Source organism: Podarcis bocagei (genome assembly GCF_964188305.1).
Source record: "Podarcis bocagei genome assembly, chromosome: 15".
Taxonomy (NCBI): Eukaryota; Metazoa; Chordata; class Lepidosauria; order Squamata; family Lacertidae; genus Podarcis; species Podarcis bocagei.
Window position 1 is genome coordinate 14,953,382 of NC_138141.1, and position 16,568 is coordinate 14,969,949.

The 16,568-nt window shown below is 45.7% G+C and overlaps 1 protein-coding gene across 3 annotated transcripts in view; it reads right to left on the bottom strand.

Annotated features, from left to right (window-relative positions):
- Positions 1-16,568, bottom strand: part of KIRREL3 (kirre like nephrin family adhesion molecule 3) — a 761,553-nt gene that overhangs the window by 7,084 nt on the left and 737,901 nt on the right. The gene's annotated exons all lie outside the window — the stretch shown is intronic.

Consider the following 16,568-nt stretch of genomic DNA (forward strand, 5'->3'; position numbering starts at 1 on the left):
ACACTCCCCACTCCCTTCACGTTCAGTAAGCTTATCTCTCTGCACATCCATCTCTGGAGCAGTTCTGAGATGTAAATAGTGACATTAATCAGCAGGTGGCAGTATAACCATATCAGCTCAACACACTGTGTGTATGTTAGAGAGCTGGTTAGCTCCAGAAAAGCACAGTTGTTCACAAAGGAAAAGCCACATGAGTTAATTTATAATTCTAGAATTAAGCCATTCATTAGTGTGACCTTTAATAAAGTTTACACTGCGGTTTAGTTCAATATGATCTCACTCCAGCAACTAACAGCTGGAGGCTCATTCCCCTCTCCTTTCCTTTATACTCTCTTCCATTTCCACCTATTCCCCAGACCTGCCCCTTAAATTCGGTGGCTTGATATAGGTATATATATTTTTAAAGCCCCGCTGGGTGCAAAAGAGGGTCTTCCTCTCAGCTGATCTGCCTTAGCAACCTGATACACCTTGAGGGTTTGGGCACGGCAATTAGAAGACTTGATTTTAGTACGGACAGAGGAGACTGGATAAATCAAAGACAATGGAACTGTGATTCCCCCTTCACCTATTAACTATGGAGCACATGGCTTATGGAATAAGTGCTATGTATTATCTTGCATACTAGTAGCAAACCCATTCTCTGAGTGTCAGTACGTGACTCAGCCAAACCAGCACTATCCACAGGCTAAAGGGAGGTATCAACAGGCTCAGAAGATGGGCAGCTGGGAGTGCATCTTGCTGCAGCAAAGGAGCAACCAGGAGCCCACTTTGAGCTCCCAACCGCCCCTTGGAAGCCTTTCCCCACTCACCCCTGATGTGGTTCAGTGTGGTACCTGAATTTCAAGCCTTGTGCAAAGCTCTGTAAGTGTATACAGCCATACCTCGGGTTACAGATGCTTCAGGTTGCGCATTTCGGGATACAGACATGCCAAAACCTGGAAGTACCGGATTGGGTTACTTCCAGGTTTCGGCACTCGTGCATGCACAGAAGTACTAAATTGTGCTTTGCACATGCACAGAAACACCAAATCACAACCTGCACGTGCGCAGACGCGGCACTGTGCTGCGGGATGCGGACACTGCGGGTTGCGAACGTGCCTCCAGCACAGATCACGTTCACAACCCAAGCGTCCACTGTATTCTGAAAAGGATTGCAATGGGAAAGCTCTGAATTCAAGAAGGTGGATGCATGTGTGAATTTGGAGAGCAGGGACAAAAGCTAATGTTGTTAATAATAATAATAGGACTTCTGGATGCACAGAGGAATAAAATGTGTGTGTGCACACGATCAGGTTTAGTTACTATCTACATTAGTGCTCAAATAGTGGGGAAAGCTGGTGTGTGTGTGTATTTCCCTTAACGTTACTGATGAGCCTTACCCTGATTCTCCACAATTTTGGTCAAATTGTCACACACACACACACACACACACACACACACACACACACACCCCTCAGCACTTTGTAGTCTTTAAAAACAACAGAGCACAATATATATTTACTAAGTAAAAACAATAAATTCATAGTGAAAGGATTTGTTGTAAAACAGGGTAAGGGAAGGAACAAAATAAAAATTCGGGGACATGGATACAGTGTAGTATCTTGATGAAACCACAGAAAAGAACAGCAGTAGAGAGTTCTTCTTCCTGTTCTACACAGATGCATTATGGGAGAAATGAGGGAATCCATTCAAGTCTCTGAAACTTAGTCCACTGACAACTAAGCATGTGACTGGTTAAGCTAAGAATGTGACTGACAACTCAGATGCCTTCCAGCCACCTGGCCTGCAGCTTTGGGACGATGGATCATGTTAGAAAGGATCCACTGCAGCCTCAGATCACAGCTGGGTGTGCCATAACAAAGCACACTCTTGGGAAACTTTGCTTTGAGGAACACATGCAGAGTCCAGGGCCATACTGGTGGAGCTCTCACTTGAATCTGTTCACAGCAAGCAAACTCCAGTCTCAATTAGCAAAACCACAATGGCAACAATGCAAAATGGATTCAAAAGGTGACATGACCTGGCAGGATTAGCAAGTATCAGGGAAATGCAGCCAACCTCTTCTTACTCTCTTGCCAAAATACTTGAAATTGGCAGACTTCTTCCTTAGGCACCGAGTTTGTTGCACACAGACCCTGGCTTCTAGAATCATGGGGAGCTGTGTTCTACTGAGTCAGATCACAGATCCAATTGTCTACAATGACCGACAGTGACTTTCTATATTTCAAGCGGAGTTTCTCTTGGTCCACCTGGTGATGCTGGCGATTGGACTTGAGACCACTGGTCAATGTCCCTTCCTGGCTTAAGGGGAATATTGATTTGATCAATGCCCTTTGTTCCCTTGCTTCAGGACCTCCTAGGATCTGTCCTGTCACTCAGGGCCATGACAAGGCTATGAGTGGCCATCCTTGAATCTAAAGTGGAGCATCCATCTCAAGGCCACTGAAATCAGCAGCTTGAGCTGGAGAACTTGAAGTGCAGCAAGCATCAGCCCATTTTAGCTGGCAAAGGCAGAAATCCTGACTCACTGCTATGATCATGCTATTTATACCATGTCTGGCCAATCCAGATGCTCCATACTGCCAGCCAATTGCAGAGGGCAATGTTGGCCACCCCTATAATCCCTCCGTGCCTGAGCGTGCTGTGTGCCTGCAGCCCATAGCACCTCGCTAGGTTTCCTTCCCATCCCAGAGTTCAAGCCCAGAGATCCTGAAACTACACATGTTTATTTAGTAATAGATGTAGGTGCCTTATATCAGGCAATGACATTTGTCCATCGAGACCAAATCTGCTGTAACAGGGGCATGGCAGTTCCATACAGGGAACTCCGTCACCCACCTGATAACTTCAAATGCCTTTTCCTGGTTGTGATTGTGATGTACCTGCAAAATCCTATGAGCTGAATTGCTGCCTGTGCTGCTTTCTCATGAGGAAACTAACTAGGCGGTTTGTGGGCAAGTGGAGCAGGGAAGCAAAACCAGGAAGAGGAATCTTATTGCTACATGTCACACTGCTGACAAAAGCATCGATTTTGCTATTTAGATGTTGGTGAGATTTAATGAAAAGCATAAAATGGAAAGTGCTTGGCTAGATTATCCCCGTGAACAGAATACTCATCAGGAAGCACTCAAAGCACATGTTTGGAAGAAGGGTGTCAAAAAGAATGGGAGAGTTTTGGCCCAGCAGTCAACGTGGAACTGGTCTACTGGCCAGGATGGTAAAAGGGACTAAGAAGTAAAGCCTTTTGTAGCATCAAGGGAAGGGGAAGGTGTTGAGAGTGTTTTGCAGAATGGGATGAGGAACAGGTTAGAGAGATTTATTGACTGATATTTTCTGAAAAGGCCTTCTCTAGTGCTTTAACCTCTAAGCACCTGACAGTAACGCATCTCAATAATAAAAAAAAATTGCCACAGTCATAATAAAACACCTAAAATCAGCATTAAATAGTTTTTAGCTTTGTATAAGTTATCACTGGCGGTTCCCTCGCTGCGAGGGCCTTCTCGGTAGTGGCGCCCGCTCTGTGGAACGCCCTCCCACCAGATGTCAAAGAGAAAAACAACTACCAGACTTTTAGAAGACATCTGAAGGCAGCCCTGTTTAGGGAAGCTTTGAATGTTTGACAGACTACAGTCATACCTCGGGTTGAATACGCTTTGAGTTGAGCGTGTTCGAGTTGCGCTCTGCGGCACCCCGGAAGTAACGGAGCACGTTACTTCCAGGTTTCGCTGCTTGCGCATGCGCAGACACTCAAAATGACACCACGTGCATGCGCAGAAGCGGCGAAAAGCTCTGGAACGGATCCCGTTCATATCTAGAGGTACCACTGTATTGTATTTTAATATTTTGTTGGAAGCCACCCAGAGTGGCTGGGGAAACCCAGCCAGATGGGTGGGGTGTAACTAGCAAATTATTATTTTATTTATTTATTTATTTATTTATTTATTTATTTATTTATTTATTTATTTCTGACAGCCTTCATGGTTCTTCATGTTTCTAAAAGGAGATGATAATAAAGTCTGCATTGGCAAAGTGGAATGCCCTTAATAGAGATGGCCGTGTGTTAATGATCCAGCTGGGAGTCCTGCGTTGAGATTCTTGCATTGCAGGGAGTTGGACTGGGTGGTCCTCAGATTCCCTTCTGACTCTGCAGTTCTATGATTCTATGGAAACATGGCTCTCTTGTTGTGTATGGACCCCAAGGACAACCTTGTCCTGTTAGCTGTCAGGTAAGGGATGTGCCTCCCTCTCTGGGCACCTGCTTCTGTATATAATGCAAACTCTTCTCCTGGACTCATTGGCTCTCCCTTCCTGGCCGCCATATGGCCAAAGATTCCAATATGCTTTTGAGCTTTGGTTACGCTGCTGTCAACACAGATGGCTGGCGATAAAGCTACCCACAGACCTGTTAAAGTTGAGTAGCTGCCATTAACTTATTGCCAGGACCGTTGAATACAAGGGCATGTCCAGATTTTGTGGGGAAGTGGAGGTGGAGGGAAAACAAGACAAATGGCTCCTAATTCCTTCTGGCACCGTCGCTCGCCAGCAAACAATGTCAGACTGGGAAGCGAGTGGTGGCCGAGTTGGGGATTAAGCCAGAGAGCCACTCTGTGGCTCAAACTCAGCAACCAAGTAGGGATTGTTTTGTTTTGAAAACTGCTGCTGCCCCCCCACCCCCATTCCTGGAGCAAACAAGGTCTTTGCTAATCAATTTAGCCAGTGTCCTCGAGTTACACCATGGCACAAGCTGGTGTTGTGAAGCCTGATGATCATACAAACTTCCACCATTGGAAGGCAGCAGTTGGCTGTTTTTAGAGAGGTTGACTGCTGCTGCTGGCTGTTTTGTAGTAACAACAACACTCACTGTGTGCTCCAAGTGCCTTGCCTTGCATTTATTAGCTCAGTAAACATTAAAAATAACTCTGTAAGAGAGGGGATAATCATCCTTACAGACTCTCTCTCTCTCTCTCTCTCTCTCTCTCTCTCTCTCTCTCTCTCTCTCTTTCTCTCTCTCTCTCTCTCTCTCTCTCTCTCTCTCTCACACACACACACACACACACACACACACACACACACACATCTATGCAGGACATATGGGCAGGACACAACCCAAATATGCAGGATGTAACCAAAATGTGCAGCGAGAAAAGTGCACCACAAGCGATACCTGCAATAAAATGTTGTAGCGCCAAGTGCTCCTGTTCCCTCTACCAGCCAGCCTCCACCATACTCTGATAGATGCAAGCTCCCCACTCCCTCTTCCTTGTGTGGGTTGAAATGTTTGAGATGGGGTGGGGAAGGAGCACAATTCATCCATTCATCCTTGCGTGTGAGTACTGGGTGGGAGACAGCAACCTGGGTGTGACTGACAGGTGACAATCTGTATTATTTTATAGAGTTCTGTCAGTGGATGGTATCATTGTTGTCTTGGTGTTTTTGTCATATATTTCAGGTTGAGTAGAAAGATTGATTGGTGATGTAGTGGGAGATAATTGGAACTCCTGGGTGGGATGGTGTGTTTGTGTGTACTGATGAATGCATGTGAGGTGTGGGAGTAGAATGGGTTGAGTGATATGGAACAAGCAGTTCGTACTGTGGTTTTGTGTAACTGTAAGGCAGAATTTGGGTGGGATGTCTTTGCGTTAGTGGGATTGTATAGTGTTGTATAGTGTTGTATAGTGAGGGTCAGGATGTGCCTTGCAAGAGGCGGGGTGAAGAGGGAAAGGATCTCTGACGCTAAAAGATGTTTCAAAATGTGCTTCTATGTTTTCATTTGGGTTTTTAAAAGTTGTTTTATGCATTATGTTGTAGTTTTCTTTTATACTGCATTGTATTTTATTATACAGTAGTTTCTCTGTTGGAGATTATGCATACTGGCTGGAGAATGAACAAAATACAGTCAATATACCGTATTTTTCGCTCTATAACACACACCTGACCATAACACGCACATCGTTTTTAGAGGAGGAAAACAAGGGAAAAAATATTCTGAATGAAACAGTGGACGTATCATTTTTGTGCTTCATGCTGTGGCCACAGACATGTGATCTGATGGTGAATTTGGGGTGACCCAATGCAAAAAGTCTGAGAATCCCTGTGGATCCATGCTTTGTAACCACGTTTTTGCACCATTGCAGCCCCAGGCAACAGTGGGTGCGTGATTTTTTTTTGGGGGGGGCAGGCTGTAGCCATGGACATGCTATGTGCTCTGATGGTGAATTTTGGCTGACCCAATGCAAAGATCCTGAGGATCCATGTGGACCCATACTTTTTAACTACGTTTTTGCACCATTGCAGCCCCAGGCAACAGTGGGTGCGTGATTTTTTTTGGGGGGGACAGGCTGTAGCCATGGACATGCTATGTGCTCTGATGGTGAATTTTGGCTGACCCAATGCAAAGATCCTGAGGATCCATGTGGATCCATGCTTTGTAACCACGTTTTTGCACCATTGCAGCCCCAGGCAACAGTGGGTGCGTGATTTTTTTTTGGGGGGGGGACAGGCTGTAGCCATGGACATGCTATGTGCTCTGATGGTGAATTTTGGCTGACCCAATGCAAAGATCCTGAGGATCCATGTGGATCCATGCTTTGTAACCACGTTTTTGCACCATTGCAGCCCCAGGCAACAGTGGGTGTGTGATTTTTTTTTTTGGGGGGGACAGGCTGTAGCCATGGACATGCTATGTGCTCTGATGGTGAATTTTGGCTGACCCAATGCAAAGATCCTGAGGATCCATGTGGATCCATGCTTTGTAACCACGTTTTTGCACCATTGCAGCCCCAGGCAACAATGGGTGTGTGATTTTGGGGGGGCAGGCTGTAGCCATGGACATGCTGTGTGCTCTGATGGTGAATTTGGGGTGACCCAATGCAAAGATCCTGAGGATCCATGTGGATCCATGCTTTGTAACCACATTTTAAGTGGGGAGGGAAGGAAAAACACAGAAGGCTAAGAATGCAGGAGAGGGCTATAACGTGAGGAAAGGAAGGCAAAAGTTTCCCCCCACCCACCCACCCAAGCCAGCCAGCGTGCGCTCTCTCTCTCTCTCTCTCTCTCTCTCTCTCTCTCCCTCCCTCTCCCTCCCACCAGCATGACAGAAGAAAGCATTTTAACTGCATTAAGAACTATTTAGCAGCGAAACCTAAGCTTTGCCATCCCTTAAGAGGTACAGACACTGTAATCTTCCAGATCGCATGAATTTACAGGCAAAACACTGTTTAAGGATTTCATCCTTTTAAATGGAAGAAAGCATATTTGAATGCTGTGTGTCTCCAAAAACAAAAAGCAGGAAGTCAAATCAGAATTTTAAGCCGAACCTGTAATCTCTCTTCCCTTCACAAACATTGTTCCCTCCGGAGCAGGGAGAGGATAGAAGGAGGGACGCTCCTTTCCTTTCCTCTCTTCTTGCCTGGAGGGGAGGGGCTTTCCCTGCTCTTTGTTCCATTTGAGCAAACACAGTAACGAAACAGAGAGGGTGGGCAGTAAGACCCTGAGGCAGAATGCAGGAAAGCTGCCACTTCCTCTCTCACGGAGCTCCCTTCTCCCTGAAGCGCGGTTTGATTTTTGCCTCATTTTTCGGCTCCAGGGACCACACATTCGCTGCATAACACGCACAGACATTTCCCCTTCCTTTTTAGGAGAAAAAATCTGCGTGTTATAGAGCGAAAAATACGGTAAGCACATTACTTACGTATATTGACCGGGAGATGTGCCCAATTCCTTCTTTACAGAAGGATTCTGGACATATACTTCCTGAAGCCTGGTGAGTGTGCACAGTGGCTGGTTATTATGCACATTAACTACTCAATAAGTGAAATAAGTGATGCTCAGGACTCGGCCACTTTGAAAAAAGCCACTGTTTCTTGTTCCAACAAAACAAAACAAAACAAAACAAAACAAAACAAAACAAAACAAAACAAAACAAAACAAAACTTTATGTGAGTGTGTGTTAACTGGGCACTTGGACTTTCACTGTGGTTTCCAGTACAGCAGCAAAAGTCACACCCTAAACTTGGCAAAAATGCTGGGGTGGCCCATCCTGCAAGCATTTACAACCTGGTCTTGGTTCCACTTCTACATGCGCTACTTTAGCATCCTGTCTGGCAAATTCCCATTACAATCAGGCACATTTAAGTCAAGCGTTTAATGGGCAATTGCAGTTGTTAATGTGCCAGCAGTGCAGCTGAGATGATACCTTTTCATTCTCCACGTTGCATTTTTAGAGTTAGGTAACAAATTGAAAACTTTCTGCAATTTGCATAATCATGCCCTTTGACATTAAAAAAAACCCCAATCATTTACATCAAACACTGACTGAGTGTCCTGATGGTGGTCACTGTATAGTTGTGGCTGGATCTATGATGCTAGTTCTGACCTGCAAGGATGGAAGGCTTCCTATCAGCAAAGTGACATGTAGAGGTAGCCTGTTCAATAAAGAAGCAAGAACAGCTCATTTTTTCATAACAAAGTGAGAGGCTCAAGCATTCTTAAGCTAAAACAGGTGTGGAGCCTCAGGTCCAGAGGCCAGATGTGCCTCTAACTGGCCCTTGGGACTCCCTTCAGGGGGAAACCACACCCTTTCTATCCAGACCACACCTCTCACCAGATTTGCTTCATACTCTCTGAGGTTTTTTGTTTACCTGGAAGGTATCATTGATTTGTGATAATGACTCTTGTTGCCTAGATGGAGGATAGGCTGTGTGTGTGTGTGTGTGTGTGTGTGTGTGTGTGTGTGTGTGCGCGCGCGCATAGGAACTAGCCTACAGTACAAAGGTAAAAGTTGCACTTGTTGCTCATGGTACTACTAGGCTCACATTGATCATAGCTCCCCAAACAAATACCAACCAGCTTTCTATTGCACAGCCTGCTCCATTCTCTGCTGTTGGTTTAAACATGAAATATGTTGTGCACCAGTCACTGATCCTTCTCATCTCCTCTCCCTTCTTTTTCTCTCTCCCCACAAATTTGCAATAACTGTGGGGAAGCTTCTTAGAACACTTCCTACAGCTCCAAATGAGCAGTGTTTTGATCTAGAACACAGTTGATGGCTATCCAGGGTTGCTTTGGGTCATGTGAGATGATAAGGTTTCTGAAAAGATCCAGGCTATTAATGTGATTACTAGCATCTGCTGGGAAGATCCAGCTTTCCCAAAGAGGTAGACTTTCAGTGAGTGACAGCCTGATCCAAAGTAATTTCAGGACCTGGCACCTGAGGCTTGTAAAGGATGGCAAGATATGCAGTGTCAAAGGGAGGGGGTGAAGTTGGAGTCAATCCACTTTAACTGCACAAGATTATGAGGCAGAGAGGCAGAGAATTCATTGACAAAGGCGGAAAGGATGAAATTAATTACAGCTCTAAAATCAATAAAGACTTGATCTCTTTCTCTCTGTTTTTTTTTTTAAAGTTATTGACAATGAAAGTGAAAGAAAAATGGTGGGGTGAAAAGGACATAACACAGACTTGGGGTGTGTGTTGTGTGCAGGCATGGATGGTATTGCATGCGTGTTACGTACATGTACAGTACACACACATGTATGGCACACAGCAGAGTCTTTCAAAACGGGGGGGGGGGGGGAAATGGCAAAGATCAAGCTCTGACTTCCACAGTCAGAAGGAAAGAGAGGAGGTATATGAGAAGAGGAGACAGAAATTATCATCCCATCCTAAAGATGAGAGTAGTTCTGTTGATGTGGAACAGCTCACCCTATTGTAACAGCAGCTTAATGTATTTCATCTGGCTTTAAGGCCCACATGCTTTCAAGCACAGCTTCACAACAATAAGGGCTAGAATAAGGGCTGTTGTTTTTTTTTCATGTACAAAGGCTGAGATTTTCTGGAATCTGCTCCTCAGCAGTCAATGGCGTGGTGCTCACCTGACCTCCCAACATCTGAGCCACTGCTGCTTACCAGGAAGGAGAGGGATGAAGCAGCAGGGAGGTCAGTGCAGTACAAATACAGTGGCAGAGCCAGCTCCTGCCTCTGCCTCTGCCCCACACCAACCTCCCTACTGGCTCCCCACTTCTTCCTAGTAAGCAGCACCAATTCAGCTGCTGGGAGCACTGCTGTCCACTACTGCTGCTCCTGAAGTCACATCCTGCACTTTTACAAATTGCAAAATATGCACACAACCCAGTTACTAGAGGTCTGGTGAGTGTTCGTTTCTGATTTAGCTGGTGTTCTGTCTGCCATACTTCATTTGCAACTTATGCTACACCTAGGGATTTGAGATAAATTTGATTTCGTTTGCACTTAAAAGCAAACCTACCAAATTTGCACTTTCTGAAACAATGTGTGGAAAAACACACTCCCTGGAAAGTGTGTGTGTGTTTGTTTGTTTATGCATTTTAAACTCAGCTTTCCTCTGAGGAGCACAAGGTGGCATGCATGGTTCTTCTCCCTCTTTCCATTTTATTCTTACAATGACCCTGTGCATGGTAGGGTTAGGCTAAGAGACAGTGACTGGTCCATGGTCACCTGGCAAGCTTCAAGGTTAAGTAGGGACTTGAACCCTCATCTCCCAAGTTCAATACTGTAACCACTACACTACACTGGCTGTCTTGGTGTTACTGCATGATGCTTTTGAATTATGGTGCTGGAGGAGACTCTTGAGAGTCCCACGGACTGCAAGAAGATCAAACCTATCCATTCTGAAGGAAATCAACCCTGAGTGCTCACTGGAAGGACAGATCGTGAAGCTGAGACTCCAATACTTTGGCTACCTCATGAGAAGAGAAGACTCCCTGGAAAAGACCCTGATGTTGGGGAGGGCACAAGAAGGGGACGACAGAGGACGAGATGGTTGGACAGTGTTCTCGAAGCTACCAGCATGAGTTTTACCAAACTACAGGAGGCCGTGGAAGACAGGAGTGCCTGGCGTGCTCTGGTCCATGGAGTCACGAAGAGTTGGACACGACTAAATGGCTAAACAACAACAACAACAAACTGCATCACCAGGGTCGTCTTAAGCATATCCGGCACCATGGTGCAAAGATCCTTCCGGTGCCCCCCTCCCATTTCCCAGAGTTGTCGACCTTTTCCCAAGCCTCTGCAGGGATCACTCTCTTCCCGCGGAGGCTTGGGAGGCAAGCTGCATGCCCACCAGCCACATGGTTGATGGAGCACAGCTGGCAGGCGTGCAGGCAAAGGGGAAGCTGCCAGCAAAGCCATTCAGCTCCCCACTTGCTGGGGCACCCCTGAGAGGCTAGCGCCCTGGCACAACAAGACAGTAAGCCCAATAGGAAAGACAGCTCTGTACATCACCCTGGGACTGCTTCTTGCATTTTCAGCCCTCCCTGCAGCTCCAGTTCCTTCTCAGCATGCCACATCTGGAGTTTGCTGAGCTTATGATACCCCTGAATCTGCTTGGCCAGACCACTCAGACTCTGACCTTTGTCTGCAGATCACTGCCACTTTCCCAGCTTACTTGTCCATGGACCCTGGAAACTGGATCTCTTGACCCCAGATTTTGCTGGTCTTGCTGTCACTGACTCCTCCTAATGTAGAGATGAGGAACTGGATCCATCCAGTGAGACCTACTCCACCTCTTGCAGGCCAAGTTTGACAGGTGGGTGGGGACTCCCAACTGTCAATCACCAGATGACACAGTAATGTCACATGGCTTGATTTTGCCCACACAGATTTGGCTGATCATTTGGGCTTGCAAAGCACTGTGCAGGATGCTGTGCGAAGCTCTGATAGCCAGCTGGATCCCCACCCATAGTGGGCAGAACACTGTAAGCTGCTTTACTCCAAGGTTAGATGGCTGTCCATTGATTCCAGTATAGTCTACTCTAACTAGCAGCAGATCTCCATGGTCTCAAAGGTCTTCCCTCCTTCTTATTTGGCACTGGATCATTTGAACTGGCAATACCAGGGATCTTTTGCATGCTCCTAGCATGTCCTTTCCCACGGAGCAATGAACTGCCCCAGGAACCTATAAGTACCTCTTTATACAATTGTAGTGCAATTAAATACTTTAGGTAAAATATATATAAATATAATAAGGGAGGGAGACTGACTTGAACAAATATGACTTGCATTTCAAGCAGGCAGCCTGAGCAGTAAGACTGCATCTAGGTGTGCTAACTATTAATTAGGAAAAGGGTTTGAGAACCGTCGTGCTGATTGCAAAAGCAGTGGAGAGGAATGAGCATGTGATACTGTTTTTTTAAAAAATGAAGAAAAAGGGATCCTGGCAGTGTTTATCCAATAGGACCTCAATAGTGGAAAACATTAAGAGAAGTTTCCTAGGGGACAAAGAAAACATTAGCAACGGGCGACCCATCGTGTTGGGAAGGAGCAAATTACATAGCACAAACCTGATTGCTTTTCTGATGGAATTACAATATTAGCAATTGAAGGGAGGTGCGGTTGCTATATGTAATACCTTTAGATTTTCAGCAAAGTTTTTTGGATGGTGTCTCGCCAAGCCTCCTGTAGGTAATTCAGGCTGGTTTGGAAGCGAGCCCTGTTGCGTGGATTGAGAAACGCGTGAAGGACAAGCAGAAAGGGTAATGGTGTTCTGTAATGCATTGAGTGCCGGGGAGGTGTCATCTAATGGAGCGCTGTGTTGGCTGATGTTCTGTCTGCTCCTATTTAACATCTGCATTATATGATCTCTATGTGAGAGGACTCGGCATGCTAATCATACTCACAGCTGATATTAAATGGCGAGGTGTTGTGAACATCGGAGAGGGCAGAGAGATAATTCAAAGGGACACAGAGAGGTTAGAAATGTGACCAGGAAATACAGGGAGTAATGAGATTTGGCTTGAAGGCAGCCTGCTAAGAATGGAGGCAGAGCATTTGGGTGCGCGATTTCCCTTTCTCTCTCTCTCTTTGGGTGGAAAACAAGTGTGAGAAGCAGTAGCAGCCCATGTGGCAGGGCAGAGACACCCTGCAGAGATCATTGTCACTGCAGCTTACCTGGAGAAGGATCATTATACTGGGCTCTGCTTTGGGCAGCTGCGGAATATCTTGGTCCAGCGTAGCTTTGGGAGGAACCTTCCTAGCCATTTCAAACAAGCCGTGGTGGTTTGCCTGAACAGTTTGTGTCCAGAAAGTGTCTTGCATAGGGGAGTTGCATAGGCAACACCCATGTCTTCAGCTGCTGTAAATTTGCTATGCAAGATCATTTTTGAGATATTGCGAGCTAGTCCTGCCAGCCCGGTGTGGAAGGTGGTGGTGGGAGCTTGCTTGCAACACCTAGAGATGCTAACTATGACAGGCAGCCGATGGGTGCAGATGACAGACCTCCAAGAAAGAAGGATTGGCGTGTGGTTGTTGAGTCAGAGTCGTGATTGGAGTCACCGCCTCCCCACACTGCCATTTCCCCAGAACCCCTGGCTCAGTCTACCCCTGGCTCAGTTGTTCTGCTACCTTTGTGCCATCATTGTACAGCTTGCTCCCTTGCCAGGAATTCATCATAGCTGCTCATTAATGAGGCTGGATTCTTTAACTTGATCTGTCAGCTCATTGACAAATTTTGGAGACTATTATTAGGCTCTTATTGAGGATGCACAGGACGGACGTTTTATTGCTGAAGGCAGCAGCTTGTGCGTGGCGTAGCGAGCAATGAGAAGGAAATGCACAGAGGCTTTTTAATGATCTGGAAGGAAATCTTCATTAGCACTGAGATCCTGCTATCAAGAGGGGTAGTATCCCAAAGAGAGAAAAAGAGAGAACTTCAGGGCATCAAATCTTGCATAGAGCAAGGATGGACTCATCATCCTCTTTAAGAGCAGAGTTCCAGCCAAACTTTTGCAGTGGAAGAATGTCTATTCTTGGGGAGAGTGCCTACTATTTAGGGACGGATGGATCTGTCAATTTTGGTTCTCAGTCTTCTGATCTTAAATTTAGTACTCCACATTACTGCAGATTTTTGTGACTTAAAAAAAATAAAATCCTTCATGAACATGGTTGGTTTTTTTTTGCAAGAAAATTCCCCTAATAGAATGGCTTTTTGTCTGCCATTTTGTATGCCCATCAAATAGAAGGGGAAGAAATGGAGGCAGTGAGAGATTTTACTTTCTTGGGCTTCATGATCACTGCAAATGGTGACAGCAGTCACAAAATTAAAAGACGCCTGCTTCTTGGGAGGAAAACAATGACAAACCTAGACAGCTTCTTAAAAAGCAGAGACATCACCTTGCCAACAAAGGTCCGTATAGTTAAAGCCATGGTTTTCCCAGTAGTGATGTATGGAAGTGAGAGCCGGACCATAAAGAAGGCTGAATAATGAAGAATTGATGCTTTTGAATTATGGTGCTGGAGGAGACTCTTGAGAGTCCCATGGACTGCAAGAAGATCAAACGTATCCATTCTTAAGGAAAGCCCTGAGTGCTCACTGGAAGGACAGATTGTGAAGCTGAGGCTCCAATACTTTGGCCACCTCATGAGAAGAGAAGACTCCCTGGAAAAGACCCTGATGTTGGGAAAGATGGAGGGCACAAGGAGAAGGGGATGACAGAGGATGAGATGGTTGGACAGTGTTCTTGAAGTTACCAGCATGAGTTTGACCAAACTGCGGGAGGCAGTGGAAAACAGGAGGGCCTGGCATGCTCTGGTCCATGGGGTAATGAAGAGTCGGACACGACTAAACAACTAAACAACAACAGCTAAGTCCAGCATCCTGCTCTCACAGTGGCTGACCAAATGCCTACTGGAAACCTGCAAGCTGGACATGAGTGCAACAGCACTCTGCCCACCTGCATTTCCCAGCCTCTCCCATATCACCTGGCTCTGCTTGCCTCACTGCCACCAGCCCAACAGGGCCGTCATGGTGGGCGCTGGGAAAGGGGGTACTGCTCAGTGCTCATGGGGTTTTCCTTTCCTCCCACTCCACGGCCAAGGGGACTGGGGTATACGCCAGGCTGAGAGAGAGGCTCCTCCCGGTCCTTTGGGTGGCTTCTCTCGGGGGGGGGGGCATCCACACTGACTTGGGGTAAGGAAGCGGCAGCAGCTCAGCCTTCGAAGCTGCCTCCAGTTTCTTGCCCTCTCCAGCTCCTGGCTCAGAGCTCAGTGAGATGGGGCTGAAAGTTGGACCGTCTCCAACTTTGAATAACAAAACCAAACCCTGCATACAATTGCGTACTACCAGAAAAAAAGTACTGGGGATAAGCAAACCTGTCCATTTTGCTTTCTATCTGTTTCTCATTCTCCCCATCTCACGTTTATTTTGCCACTTCAGTTTGTGATTTCTTTTAATTGATTAATTAATTTCTCAGGCATCTACTGCTAAAATTAATCTCAGGGCGACTTGCAACATAAGTGTGTGTGTGTAAGTGTAAGTGGTTAAGAGTCCATAGCCCTTCTAAATACCTGAATATCTGAGGGTCATTCAATGGTCTTTATCAGGAAGGCTGAACATGAATAGGGGGAGGCTTGTCTCTTCTCTCCCCTGACTGGAACACAGGTAGTAGCAGGTGTCTACATACCTAGCAATTGTCTAGTTCAGCCCAAAAAACACACCATTGCAATTGGAATGATTTTATGGTTTTTTTAAATCTTGTAACTTGTAACTGCATGCTAGAAAACTATTCACTATTATTATTTTATTTGAATGTTGTCATGAAAATTCACCAGCAATTTAATGTGAATTTTGCCTAACGTGCACCTTTTTAAAAATGCAATTTTAAAAATACAAAAAAGCAATGTCCCCTAATATAGTTTACTTTTGCACATTATTTTCACTAATATTTTCATCTTTGTACACACATTACCTTAGTGCATTTCTCTGCCCAGTACTTGGCTGAAGAACTGCACTGTGAAATTCAGAAAAGTGAGAAACTTGAACGACGGCTGTGGTTTTGGTTTATGTATCATTTCAGGAATTGCGGATTAGAAAAGTTTGCCTCTAAATGCAAACTGAACCGCAGCCCTCCAGCCGTAATGCAACACTAAAATAGCTACTTTGCTTATTTATTTTTTTATCCTGGCCTTTTGCTCCAGGCTGAAACAATCTGGGTGTTTCTATTTACCAACTTCCATTTGGGTGTGGGGAAAACAACAGAGGAAGAAGGAGAAACGAGCATGTTGGTCTCTATCTTACGGGGACCTTTGAACTGAAACAAAACAGCAATTTCAGAAGCAGCACCAGCAGAATAACAAAGCAACGTGACGCCTCCGCCGTTTAGCTTCCTTTCAAACTGATTTCAAGGGCTCCACTCTGTACATGTGTACCATCTAAAATCGATTCTGCCCACCCCACAAAGCATCCCCTCTCAAACCAGGGATTTCATTGATCGTTCACAGAGCACCCTTTCCCAGCCCAAATGAATGAATGTTGACGAAAGGTGGCTGTAAGCCTGCGGTAGTAATGGTTGGAGGTGTGCTTAAAATCAGTCTGCTTGCTTCCTCTCTCCCTCCCATCCTGGTTTTTTTTTTTTTGCATCTGTTCTCTGCTTTTATGGCTGGATGGGTTTATTTTTTTACGGTTCAGTGTTCTTTCCATTTGTTTTGCTTGTATTAGTCATTTATAACGTGACATCGGCAGGCGGAAAGCAAAGCTGCCATTTGGATGCAGAACACAGCAGTCGCAGGGAGCTGGTGAAACAACAGTCTACAGCTC